Genomic DNA, 12,274 nt, shown 5'->3' with positions numbered 1-12,274 from the left:
CTGTGTAATTGGTATTTCATAAAAGTTCGTCATTCTCAATCTGTTGGTGGAATTCTGTTACGATCAAGGAGTCCTCCTGACAATTGCGGTAAGATCATCAATCGAATCTGATGCATTGTCCAGTTCATTTTTCAGCTGCTCGTCATGCTCCTCAAGGTAGCTTGTAAGTTGTGGTAGAAGCACTTGCCAAAGTGCCTGCAATGTTAGTTTGTGAGCTCGCATTCCTCTAGAATATGACTTGCCTGCCATACAGTGTTCTGTGGTGGACGGTCCCATAATTCCACTCTCGGACCAGATATCTGCTAACCCCGACGACTGCATGTGCTGACCAATAGCTTTGAGAAAGTTCAAGGAGATATGAAGACCACCGAGGCGAGGGATGAGAACTTCCTTGGACTCCGGTATCGCAGATTTCAACTCCAGTAATTTGCAATACAATGCTTGGTCTACAGTGAGTACTACATACTTTTGACCTAGCTCTGAGCTGATGTGCATGCAGCGTTTTATGACCGTAGTAAGAGTGTCAAGCTCATGCGCCGGGGCTTGAATAATTGGTAAGTAGCCAATCGTTGTCATTTCTGGATCCGTCGTGCTGCAAAACTGATTGTGTTGCGTCCATCCCAACTGTGGATTTTCATTTTGCCGTTTCATGAAGAAAGACGTATCTGTAGCTCGCGCCAGTTGCGCTTTCATGTTCAACTTCGGTGTGCCATTCTGGCTGGATTTCTGCAGTAAACGCTGGTGTACGTTGTGTTTCCCTGACATTGGCTTCTATTATGTTATTCATGGCATCTGGCACTGAAAGTGACTTATGCTTCGATGGTACAAGATCAAGGAAGTTGAAGTCTGGAGCAGGACCTCGTTGCCACACAGCCATCTGAGTGGCATGGAACGTGTTCTTTCCATCCATCGATGAATCATTGATGTCAATGTTATCTGTGGAAAAATGTACAAATTTTCCCGGTGTCAAATTAGGGGGAATGACTGCACCATTTTCAGTATCCATGTTCTGGATGGTATGCTCTGCCAGAGCATTATCCACTTGTAGGATGGAATCGTAGCTGAGGACATGACCTGCACTATTAAACAGTTGCACCAGATGTTTGGACCTCGTTGCCTGGTGCAATGTACTTCCAAGTCCAATGTGCTTTGGGGTCCACTTTTTCCCATGGCTGACTGCAAATACAATATCTTGTGCAATGTTTAGGACGTTTGACCGAACTTTTGCCTCAAGTACTTCGTCGTCATTTTCATCATTGTCACCATCAAGAGCTGACTGGCCTTCAAACAGAAGACGAAGGAACATATATAGGGAATCTGGTATACATGCAGCTGCATCATCTTCACTGACGTTGAATCCTTTGTGGCCTGGCTGTGACACGAGGTCTCCTCTAATCTTAAGGGCTACGTGGACTAATGAAAGGAAAATGTCATCTCCAGGTTGATGGACTGGCGTGAATAGTTCGTCGTTGTCTTGATCTTCCATCTGTGAAATGGGAATATGGCGATATTTTGTGGGAACGAGAAGCGTTTTGTTTCCCGAGGGTGCCCTATCTAGCATAGGGATGAACTCGTAGATCTCCGTCAAATGATGTTTTAGCTTTTCTGTGAAAGAAGCCCTGCGGCTGAGAAACGATGGTGGAATCTCAATGTTTGCATCCTTGGTCAGGCAGCAGTACCGATTGAAAACATCATGTAGTTCCAATACATGTCCTTTCTGAGCTGAGACTTGCAGGTCTGAACATAGCCACGCCATGGCTAGATCAGTTCTGTGACTAATGCTTTGAATATCTTGTGTGGACCTCGTAAAGTTCACATGGCATTGAAGGTGGTATTTGCCTTCTGACGCAATCAGATCGTTGACACATGCAACTCGAATACGTAACACTTTATCAAACTGTGCCGCCTCGATTATCTGCGCACTCATTTTCTGTGTTGTTACAGATACAAGTCTATGCTTTATATGCACAGTTTGACAGAATAAGCATTTGTCCCAGTCAGTACCCAGGACAGATCCTCGCAATATATGTGTTGATCTGGAAGAGATGCATGTTTCTTTGCTGCTCGATGCTTGTTCTCTATCTGTGTCCATACTACATCCTGATGTTTTCTGATGCTGGTGCAACCGCTGAATTTTTCCCTCGTCAGTAAATTGTGCGTAGCAATGTCTATGCCACACAACTGACTCTGCATCTGTTGACTGAAGCACAACTTCGAGTCTATCAATAACATCTCTGTTGCTATCATCTCTGAGTTTACTTCGTGCGGTTACGGCATCTCGGAGTGTCAGCAAACCCTGCTTCCCAGCCTGGTGCACATCCTTGTCGTCCTTCTGACAAATGATACAGAGACTCAGGGATGGTGATGAAGATCGCCTCTTGAGACTAAGCACTGGGTCCATTTTTCTGAAAAGAGATAAGCCATGGTTAACACTCGTACCCAATAAGCATGTTCTCAAATATACAGGTTATAATACTATACTTATAATTAAGTCTTAAATAAGTCGCTCCGAGTGTACACATTTAAACTGTAGCTTAGACAACAATGTTAGCATGTATATCTTACCTAATGCCATTGCGCTGATGAAGTATGTTAAACACCTTAACTAAGTCCACGGATTGTCGTCCAGCATAAAATGATTCCAATAATCTGAAAGAGAACTTATGAAAAGCAATAACATGAATGAGGCAGTATAACTACCACTACTCCAGGTATCATCCAATATGTTTGTGTTGTAGAAATAGTCAGTATTGTGATTAATGAGTTGTTTTAACTCTAAACCTTAAGTACTACATTCAGACACCAATAACATATCTGTGGCTAGTGGGAAACCAAATATATGCATTTTTCAAATTTTACTGCGGCCATCTTGGATTTTGTCCTCTGGCGGGGTGCCAGCAGCTTGTATTTGCTTGGTATCAACTTAGTTTGAATTATCCATGCTGAAAGTGTTTTCAAAAGACCAAATACCTACTCTGCTAACATAGTTTTAACCTAAAGCATGAAATAACAAAATTTGACACATCAAATATGTGTGATTTTGGCGGCCATTTTTAAATTGCGATTTTGAGCCACTATAAAGCATTTGCCAGCTTGGTAACAACCGGATTCGGATTCAGCATACCCAAATTATGTTAAAAACACTTGTTACCAACTTTTAACAAGAAATGCCTCAAGCATTTTATATAAGGGCCTTTTGAGGTTTTACGTCCTGTCTATCCTGGATTTCTGGAGCGATACTGTTATTGGAGGTATCGTTTTTGTTCGGAAGGTAATATGCCTGCAACGTTCTTAAGGCAACTATACAAATAGAAAATTGAATAGGTGTGTCACAGAATAATATACAGTATAAGAGTTTATGGTGCCATCAGTGAAAAAGGTTGAAAACCACTGCTTTACTTCATTGTGGTGGCAGAAAGGGCCACCAGCACCCATGTGTGCTCCGGGGCCTCCACCACCAGAAATCCAGTGCTGACCCTAACCTTCTGTGTACAGAGTCTGTGCTATGTTGCCCTATTCCGAGCTACCTTTTGAGAGTTGGCTCCTGGAATCGTAGCATTAAAGCGCGGCGTTACGCGCGCTGCTTGCGAGCAAGGAGGAAGCGGACAAGCGGTAACTTATAAGCGTCTTTATTTCAGGAGCTCACTGGCGCAGCCCGGAGCGCGCCCGGTGTATATCATGAGGCCACGCCTACCCCTCGGGCGTGGCCACCGCCCACTTGGTGCGAGGAATGATGTCACCACGCCAGTGGGCTTTTGTGTCCGCCACACGCGCCCCCCCCAGAATTCCCGCGCACCTGGAGGGCCAGTTTGCGGGGCAGACGAATGACCCGGCCGAAGCGCCCCCTGGCGATCGGCGGCGTCCGGGGTGCAGGGATTCCAGGTGGGATGCCCCTGGCTGCCCCTGGGATGGGTGCAGGACCGGGGGGCGGCGTGGCGGCGGGGCTGGGCGGTGCCGGGGGTCCGCCCGCAGGGGGGCGGCCCCGACGTGGGGGTCGGGCCACTGGCGGTGGATGGTCCACGTCGAGGTGGCCGGCTTGAGGCGGTCCACCGAAACGCGGTCAGGAGTACCGCCGATGTCCAGGGTGAAGTGCTTCGCCCCGGTCTCCAGCACGCGGAAAGGCCCGTCGTACGGGGGCCGCAGTGGTGTCCGGTGGGCATCGTGGCGGACGAAGACGTACTCCGCCGTGCGAAGCTCCGGGGTGACGTGCGTCGGTGGGTGCCCGTGGCATGCCGTTGGCACCGGGGCAAACCTCTGGCCGGTCTCTTGCAGAGCGGAGCGCTGCTGTGCCTCGGACCATGGTGCCGTGGAGTCGGCGAGGAACTCGCCCGGCACCCGCAGCGGTTGCCCGAAGACCAACTCCGCCGCGGATGCGCGCAGGTCCTCCTTGGGTGCCGTCCGGAGGCCCAGCAGGACCCAGGGGAGCCTGTCGACCCAGCCGCCGTCGCGGAGGGTGGCCCGGAGCGCGGCCTTCAATGAGCGGTGAAATCGCTCACACAGGCCGTTAGCCTGTGGGTGGTAGGCCGTGGTTCGGCACAGCCGGACCCCGAGCCCCTGCGCGACTGCCCCCCAGAGCTCCGAGGTGAACTGGGGGCCGCGGTCGGACGAGATGTCTGAGGGGGCGCCGAACCGGGCGACCCAGGTGGCGATGAAAGCCTGCGCGACATCGGCCGCCGTTGTCGACGCCAAGGGCACGGCCTCCGGCCACCGGGTGGTGTGGTCCACCATGGTGAGGACGTAGGTGAAACCCCGCGAGGGGGGCAGAGGTCCCACCAGGTCCACGTGGCCGTGGTCAAACCGGCGTTCCGGCATCGTGAACGGGGCCAACGGGGCCTGGGTGTGCCGGTGCACCTTGGCGCGCTGGCACGCGAGGCACGTCCTGGCCCAGCCGCGGACGGCCTTCCGGAGGCCATGCCAGACGAACTTGTCGGCGATCAGCCTTTGGGAGGCCCTCGCGCCCGGGTGGGACAGGCCGTGGATGGCGTCAAACACCTGGCGCTGCCAGCCCGCGGGCACGATGGGGCGAGGACGCCCGAGGGAGACGTCGCACAAGAGGGCCACGCCCACGCCGTCGAACGGCACCTCGGTGACGCGGAGGCCCATGACGGCGGTCCGCAAGGCCTGGACGTCGGGGTCAGCGGCCTGGTCCGCTGCCATACGGGCATAGTCGATGCCGAGGTGGACTGCGTGGGCGACGGCCCGGGAAAGGCAATCCGCCACCGGGTTGTCCTTCCCCGCGACGTGCTGGATGTCCGTCGTGTACTCGGACACGGCCGAGAGGTGACGCTGCTGCCGGGCCGACCACGGCTCGGTGACCTTGCCCATCGCAAAGATCAGCGGCTTGTGGTCGACGAAGGCAGTGAACACACGGCCCTCGAGCAGATGGCGGAAGTGCCTGACCGCCAAGTGAAGCCTGAGCAACTCGCGGTCGAAGGTACTGTAATGGCGTTCGGGCGGGCGAAGCTGCCGGCTAAAGAACGCCAGCGGTTGCCAAGCTCCACGCACCCATTGCTCATGCACCGTGCCCACCGCGTAGTCCAAGGCTTCGGTGGTGAGGGCGATCGGTGCATCGGGCGCCGGGTGCGCGAGCATGGTGGCGTTAGCCAAGGCGAGCTTCGCGCCCGTGAACGCCGTGTCCATCTGCTCGGTCCAGGTAACGTCGCCTTTGCCCGGCTTACCTCGGAGAGCTTCGTGCAGGGGGCGCAGGAGCTGGGCGATACAGGGCAGGAACCGATGGTAAAAGTTCACCATGCCCAGGAACTCCTGCATCCCTCTGATCGTGCGGGGGCGCGGAAACCCCTTCACCGCCTCCACCTTGGCCGGCAGGGGGACGGCTCCGTGCCTGGTGACACGGTGCCCCAGAAAATCGATTATGGCGGCACCGAACCGGCACTTTGCGGGGTTCACAATCAGGCCATGCTGGCCCAGGCGTTCGAAGAGCGTGCGGAGGTGGCGTAGGTGCTCTTCGCGGGACGCGCTGGCGACGAGGATATCGTCCAGGTAGACGTAGACAAAATCCAAGTCGCGCAGGATGCTGTCCATCAGTCGCTGGAACGCCTGAGCCGCATTCTTCAGACCGAAGGGCATGCGCAGGAACTCGAAGAGTCCGAATGGCGTGATGACCGCCGTCTTCGGGACGTCCTCCGGCCTGACGGGGACCTGATGGTAGCCGCGTATGAGGTCCACCTTCGAGAAGAAGGACATGCCCGCCAAACGGGCGGAAAAGTCCTGAATGTGGGGGACGGGGTAGCGGTCGGGAGTCGTGGCGTCATTGAGACGGCGATAGTCCCCGCACGGTCGCCATCCCCCGCCGGGCTTCGGCACGATGTGCAGCGGCGACTCCCAAGCGCTCTCTGAGCGCCGAACGATGCCGAGTCGCTCCAGGGTAGCGAACCCCGCTTTTGCCACCGCCAGCTTCGTCGGCTCGAGGCGGCGTGCCCGGGCATAGACCGGTGGCCCGACGGTGGGGATGTGATGGGCCACCCCGTGCTTGACGGCCCCCGCCGAGAAGGTGGGCCGCGTGAGGGCCGGGAAGCCGGCGAGGAGGCGGGTGAATGCGTCCGCTGCCGGAAGCGTACAGACCAACGTGGCCGGAACCGAACCGTTCGGCAAGCCGCTTGGCAAGCAGCTCGTTGAGCTGCTCGCCGAGCTGGGCAACGCACAAGCGAGTGAGCTGAACGTCTCGGCCTGGACAAGACGTCTGCGCTTGACGTCGACCAGGAGCCCATTAGCGCACAGGAAGTCCGCGCCAAGCAGTGCCATGGGCACGTCGGCGGTGACGAACGTCCATCGGAAAACCTGCCCTCCGAACCGCAGAGAGAGGCAGCGTTTTCCGTACGTACGGATGGGCGTCCCGTTCGCGGCAAGCAGCGCGGGGCCCCCACCCGTGGCGTGCTTGTCTGACATGCCGGCGGGAACGACACTCACCTGCGCTCCCGTGTCGCACAGGTAACGGCGCCCGGAGAAGGTGTCCGTTATGAACAGCAGGCTGCTCGAACGGCCGGCGCTCATCGCCACTATTGAGCGCCGGCCCGGGCGTTTCCCGACCTGTTGAAGGAGCATGGCGGATGACACTGCCGAGCTTCGTGGCCGAACTTGGCGTGGAACCAGCACCAGGTGGTGGAGCTGGAGGAGCGCGGCTGGCTCTGCCAGGCCGGTGGAGTTGGCGGGTTTCCCCGCGGTGGCGGTTTTCGCCGCGGCGGTGGGCGGGGCGTGGCGGCGGTCACGAGGTGCGTATCAGCATGCTGCGTATGCTGTATAAGCTGATGCTGTGGATCAGCAGCATCAGCAGCATTAGCAGCATCAGCAGCATTAGCAGCATCAGCCACGAGGGCCGTGACGGCCACGCCGACTCTCGCCCGCGTGTCCGAAGCGGAGAAGTACTTGTCCGCCTCGGCCGCCAATGCTCGGGGTTCCGTTAGCCCGGTCCCGGCCAACGCGAGGCGAACCTGCGCTGGAAGTTGGCGACGGAAAAGCGCCCGGAATAGAGAACCGGGGGCTTCGTCGCCCAACAGTGACAGCATATGGTCCATTCGGACCGACGGGCGCGTGTCACCGAGCTCGGGGAGATCCAGGAGGCGGTCGGCCCGTGCGTCATCCGTGAGGCCGAACGTGGCTAGGAGTAGCCGCTTGAGTGCCTCGTACTTGTGGCCGTCCGGTGGGTGGCGAAGGACGGACACAACTCGAGCGGCCGTGCCGGGCCCGAGGGAGGCGACGACGTGGCAATAGCGCATGTCATCGCCGGTGAGGCGCCGAGGCTGAAATTGGGCTTCGGCCCGGACGAACCAGACTTCGGCCTGAGCCTCCCAAAATTCGGGAAGTTTGATGAAGTTGGCCATGGCAATGGCGTCGCGTGTGGAAGGATCGCTCCGGCAGATCCAACGTCGAGGGGGTCACCAGTAAAGCGCGGCGTTACACGCGCTGCTTGCGAGCAAGGAGGAAGCGGACAAGCGGTAACTTATAAGCGTATTTATTTCAGGAGCTCACTGTAACACTGGCGCGCTCCGGGCTGCGTGCCCGGTGTATATCATGAGGCCACGCCTACCGCTCGGGCGTGGCCACCGCCCACTTGGTGCGCGGAATGATGTCACCACGCCAGTGGGCTTTTGTGTCCGCCACAGCATTATAATTGGCTGAGGGCACGACTGTGCCACCCACCCTCTGCTGGTTAGGGCAGGAAATTGGAATTTGGTCATGGTGATTGCAATACCTCACCTACTCTTCGCGAAGGACACCATGGGATCTTTCAAGTCCACCAATGAATGATTGGTACATCCGATTGGACCGTTTAACGTCCATCCAAAGGCAGCACACACATTGATGAATCAACAGCCTGTGAAATACCAGGATGACAGTTTGTTGCTAAGTTTAGCTTTTAACCCTGACTAGACAGCTTAGAGGCGTGTACATACCTCCAGGCCATCCTGTCAACCCACGTGGCCAACTTACATGTTGGCAGAGGTTGTCATTCCAGATCCTCCATACTGTAAATCATAGATCCTCCAATTACCCATAGTTCACTGCGATATTCAAGAATGATGCTGTACAGTCTTGTGTGACTTGATCGTCGCAGAATCACCTAGAACATCACTCGGTAAAGCGTTAACCTCCACCTGGCTGAACAGTTTACGTTTTGTATCTCACTGATAGGCCAGATCTGGATTCGGACCTGAACCAAAATCGAATCAGCTTGTTCTTGTAACCGACCCAACTCCTCCACCAAGTTTTGTCATAAGTCGTCCATAGGTTTTGAGATATCCTGCTATATATCGTTTTGGCTCTAGCTCTTGATCCGAGAATCACCCTTAAGATTCTCGTATTCAGATATTCACCAAAATCGAATCAATTGATCCTTCTCACAAACTCAGGGGTGCCACAAGGGATTTTGGGCCCCATGAAAAGATATCACAATGGGCCCCTATGAAGCACGCACGCACATTTTGGGGGGCAGAGTCCACAGAGAGCTGGGGGAGCGAGGCCGGAGAGGAGTCGGTAGAAGACAGAAAGACCACCAACCTGCCTGCGGTGAGTGAGTGAGAGGCCCTTGGAGTTAGCTTCATCGCGGGAGATTCCAATGATTCTGAAAGCTTTGGTTTCAACATCGTGAAGCCGAGCTGGGTGTGAGGCAGGAGCACCAGCCCAGAGGCAGGGGCGCCGCCAGGGATTTTGGGCCCCATGAAATGATATCACAATGGGCCCCCATGAAGCACGCACGCACATTTTTTCCCCGACATGTTTGCCAGGAGGTTGAAACAATGCATATATTTCTGCATATAGTATGGAATTCACTATTTGATGCAAGACTGATACCCCCACAAGAAATGTGCTGAAGGCCATCTTTTACAGTCTAAATGTAATTTTAATGGTAAGAATTACAACATACATTAACCTCTTCAATTAAAATAAATTAACATTATCATGTATAGAATGATATAACAAACAAAATAATAACATTAGCAGCAGAGTATACATACAAGTATACACACCAAGTGTAGTGATCCAATATCCACAGCCACGCCATTTCGTTATCACTGGTCCTCGCTCAGCCTCGCACACCAAGAGCCCAGCGCCGGGCCTTGTTGCTAGCAAAGTCACTGATCAAGGCTTTGAAGTCCAGCTTTCTAGCCAACTGACTTTCAATGGACAGCAGGGCAAGACTGCAAAGCCTGGTTAATAATTTAATATTGAGAATTTTTACTTAATGTTCTAATAATTTTTAGGGCCCCTGTCAGTGCAGGGCTCTTGGAATCATCCTAACTTCCCACCCCCCTCCCCCCCCCCCCCTTTACAGCGCCCCTGCACACACTAAACCTGCCCACCAAGTTTCATACGAATCCATCAAGAAGTTTATGAGATATCCTGGCCGATCTTAAGAAAAAACAAACAGACAGGTTAAAACATGTAATCTTCGTTCACATTTGGTGGTGGAGGAAATAAATCAATTCGACAAAAAACAGACAGATTGATACCTGGGCACCAAAACAAGTTTAACTAGAACGTTATGTATAGAGCGCATACTCCCGCCGTGGGTCGAGTTAGAATAGTACGATTTCACAGAAGTTTGAGGGAGTAGTTCAGTGGCAACACAAGACAAGACAACACAAGACAAGACACTGCACAGATATATATATTTAGAATATATAGAAGATAATGTAAAAAAAAAAAAACAAGGCAATTTCACTTACATTTTCGGATTCAGCGTTCAATTATATATAAGTGAGTGTATTTTGAGGCACGTGTGACTTCAAATAAAATAGTAAACCAGGAAAACGTTCGTTTCATTCCTTAGGGATACAACATGTAAAACTGGCCTTGTGGTTTTACATGCAATATGGTGAATTGGTGATGCATGTTTATTGCTGCAGCAGGTGTACGACTGGGACAGGAAGTTTAAACGTGGAGTGTCCAGTGTGGCAGACGCTGCTCGCTCAGGTCGGTCTCACACAACCGACACACCAGAAATGGTCGCGGGAGTTGAGTGTGTGCTAAGGGGAAACCGTCGCATTACGCTGGATGAAGTTGTCTCCGAATTGAACATTAGCCATGGTTCAGCACACCATATCATGCATAACGTGCTGGGGTTCCGCAAAGTGTCTGCAAGGTGGGTACCTGGACAACTCACACCCGAACTGAAAGAACGGCGAGTGGATGCATGTGAAGAACTTCTGCGATGTTACAAAACAGAAGGCGACACTTTCTTACAGTGAGTAGTGACTGGGGATGAAAGCTGGGTCCACTTCTTTCAGCCAGAAACGAATAGGGCAAGCAAAGAGTGGCGCCATTCAACTTCACCAAAGCCCAAAAAATTCCGCACACAGCCGTCCGCTGGAAAAGTGATGCTGACGCTCTTCTGGGATAGCCGAGGCCCACTTGTAGGGCATTACATGCCAAGAGGGACCACAGTCACCAGTGCATCATACTGCGACCTCCTTAAAAATCATCTGAAACCAGCAATCAGATCAAAACGCCGTGGACTACTCACTACCGGTGTTTTGCTGCAGCATGACAATGCTCGGCCCCATACTGCCCACGCCACAGCTGCAACAATTGAGGACCTGCATTTTGAGTGTCTTCCTCATCCACCCTACTCGCCAGACCTCACCCCTTCAGATTACCCATCTTTGGGCCACTTAAAGAGGCGCATGGTAGAACCACTTTCCGATCCGACGAAGAGGTCCAGAAGGCGGTGCACGAATGCGGCGACACAAGCAGCCAAAATAATTTTTTTTCTAGAGGAATCCAGGCCTTAGTAAAGCGCTGGAAAAAATGCAATGAACGCAATGGAGATTACGTTGAAAAATAACACAGTTGTTACACACGAACATGCAATGAACAAGTTGTGAAAAATATTTTAAGGTTACAATTTTTTTTATTTTTTTTTTGTGTATACTGAATCGAGGCTCGTGAAAGAGCTAACATTTATTTCACAAACAAATCAACCAGACAAACAAAATATATAAAAAGAGGGAGCGGAAGACAAGAGAAGGGGAAGCACACAAACATAACATTTCAGAGCAGGGAGATGTGTGAGAGGGCTTGGAGGGAGGAAGCGTGGGAAGGGAGAGGGGGGGGGGGGGTGGTGGGAGAAGTATAAAACACAAGGACACCAAGGACTTCCAGGACAGAAGTTGGTATTTCAAAAAAGTGGATTTGGGGTGAAATTAATGGGGGTAGAAAAGATCAAGGTTTTGGATGGGGGAAGATAAGAGATGGTGGTGAACAGCTGTTTTAAAGACCTGGAGGGTGGAGTGGGATTGAAGAGAGGGAGTTTGTTCCAGAGGCGGGAGAAAAGAGGAATGAAGGAGTGAAGGTGAGCAGAGAGTCTTGATTTTGGCAGTTTAACCATAAAAGGGTTGCAAGCAGATCTTATGCGACCTGTAGGAATATTTGGGGGACAGAGCCCAGAGAGAGCTGGGGGGGCAACGCCAGAGAGGAGTCGGTAGAAGACGGAAAGACCACCGACCTGCCTGTGGTGAGTGAGTGAAAGGCCCTTGGAGTTAGCTTCATCGCGGGAGATTCCAATGATTCTGAACGCTTTGGTTTCAACAGCGTGAATACGAGCTAGGTGTGAGGCAGGAGCACCAGCCCAGAGGGGAGAGCAGTACTCCATTGAGCTGTGGATGAAAGCCTTGTATGTGGTGACGAGCTCAGGTGTGCCAAGGATGGACTTCGCACGACGGAGGATGCCCAGTCGGCGACTGGCTTTGGAGGCCAGATTTGAAATGTGGTTTTCCCAGGAAAGATCATGGCAGATAGTGAGACCCAAAAGCTTGAG

This window comes from Myxine glutinosa, chromosome 5 (assembly GCF_964187855.1).
Source record: "Myxine glutinosa chromosome 5, kmMyxGlut1.1, whole genome shotgun sequence".
NCBI lineage: Eukaryota > Metazoa > Chordata > Myxini > Myxiniformes > Myxinidae > Myxine > Myxine glutinosa.
This window is presented reverse-complemented; position numbering follows the sequence as displayed.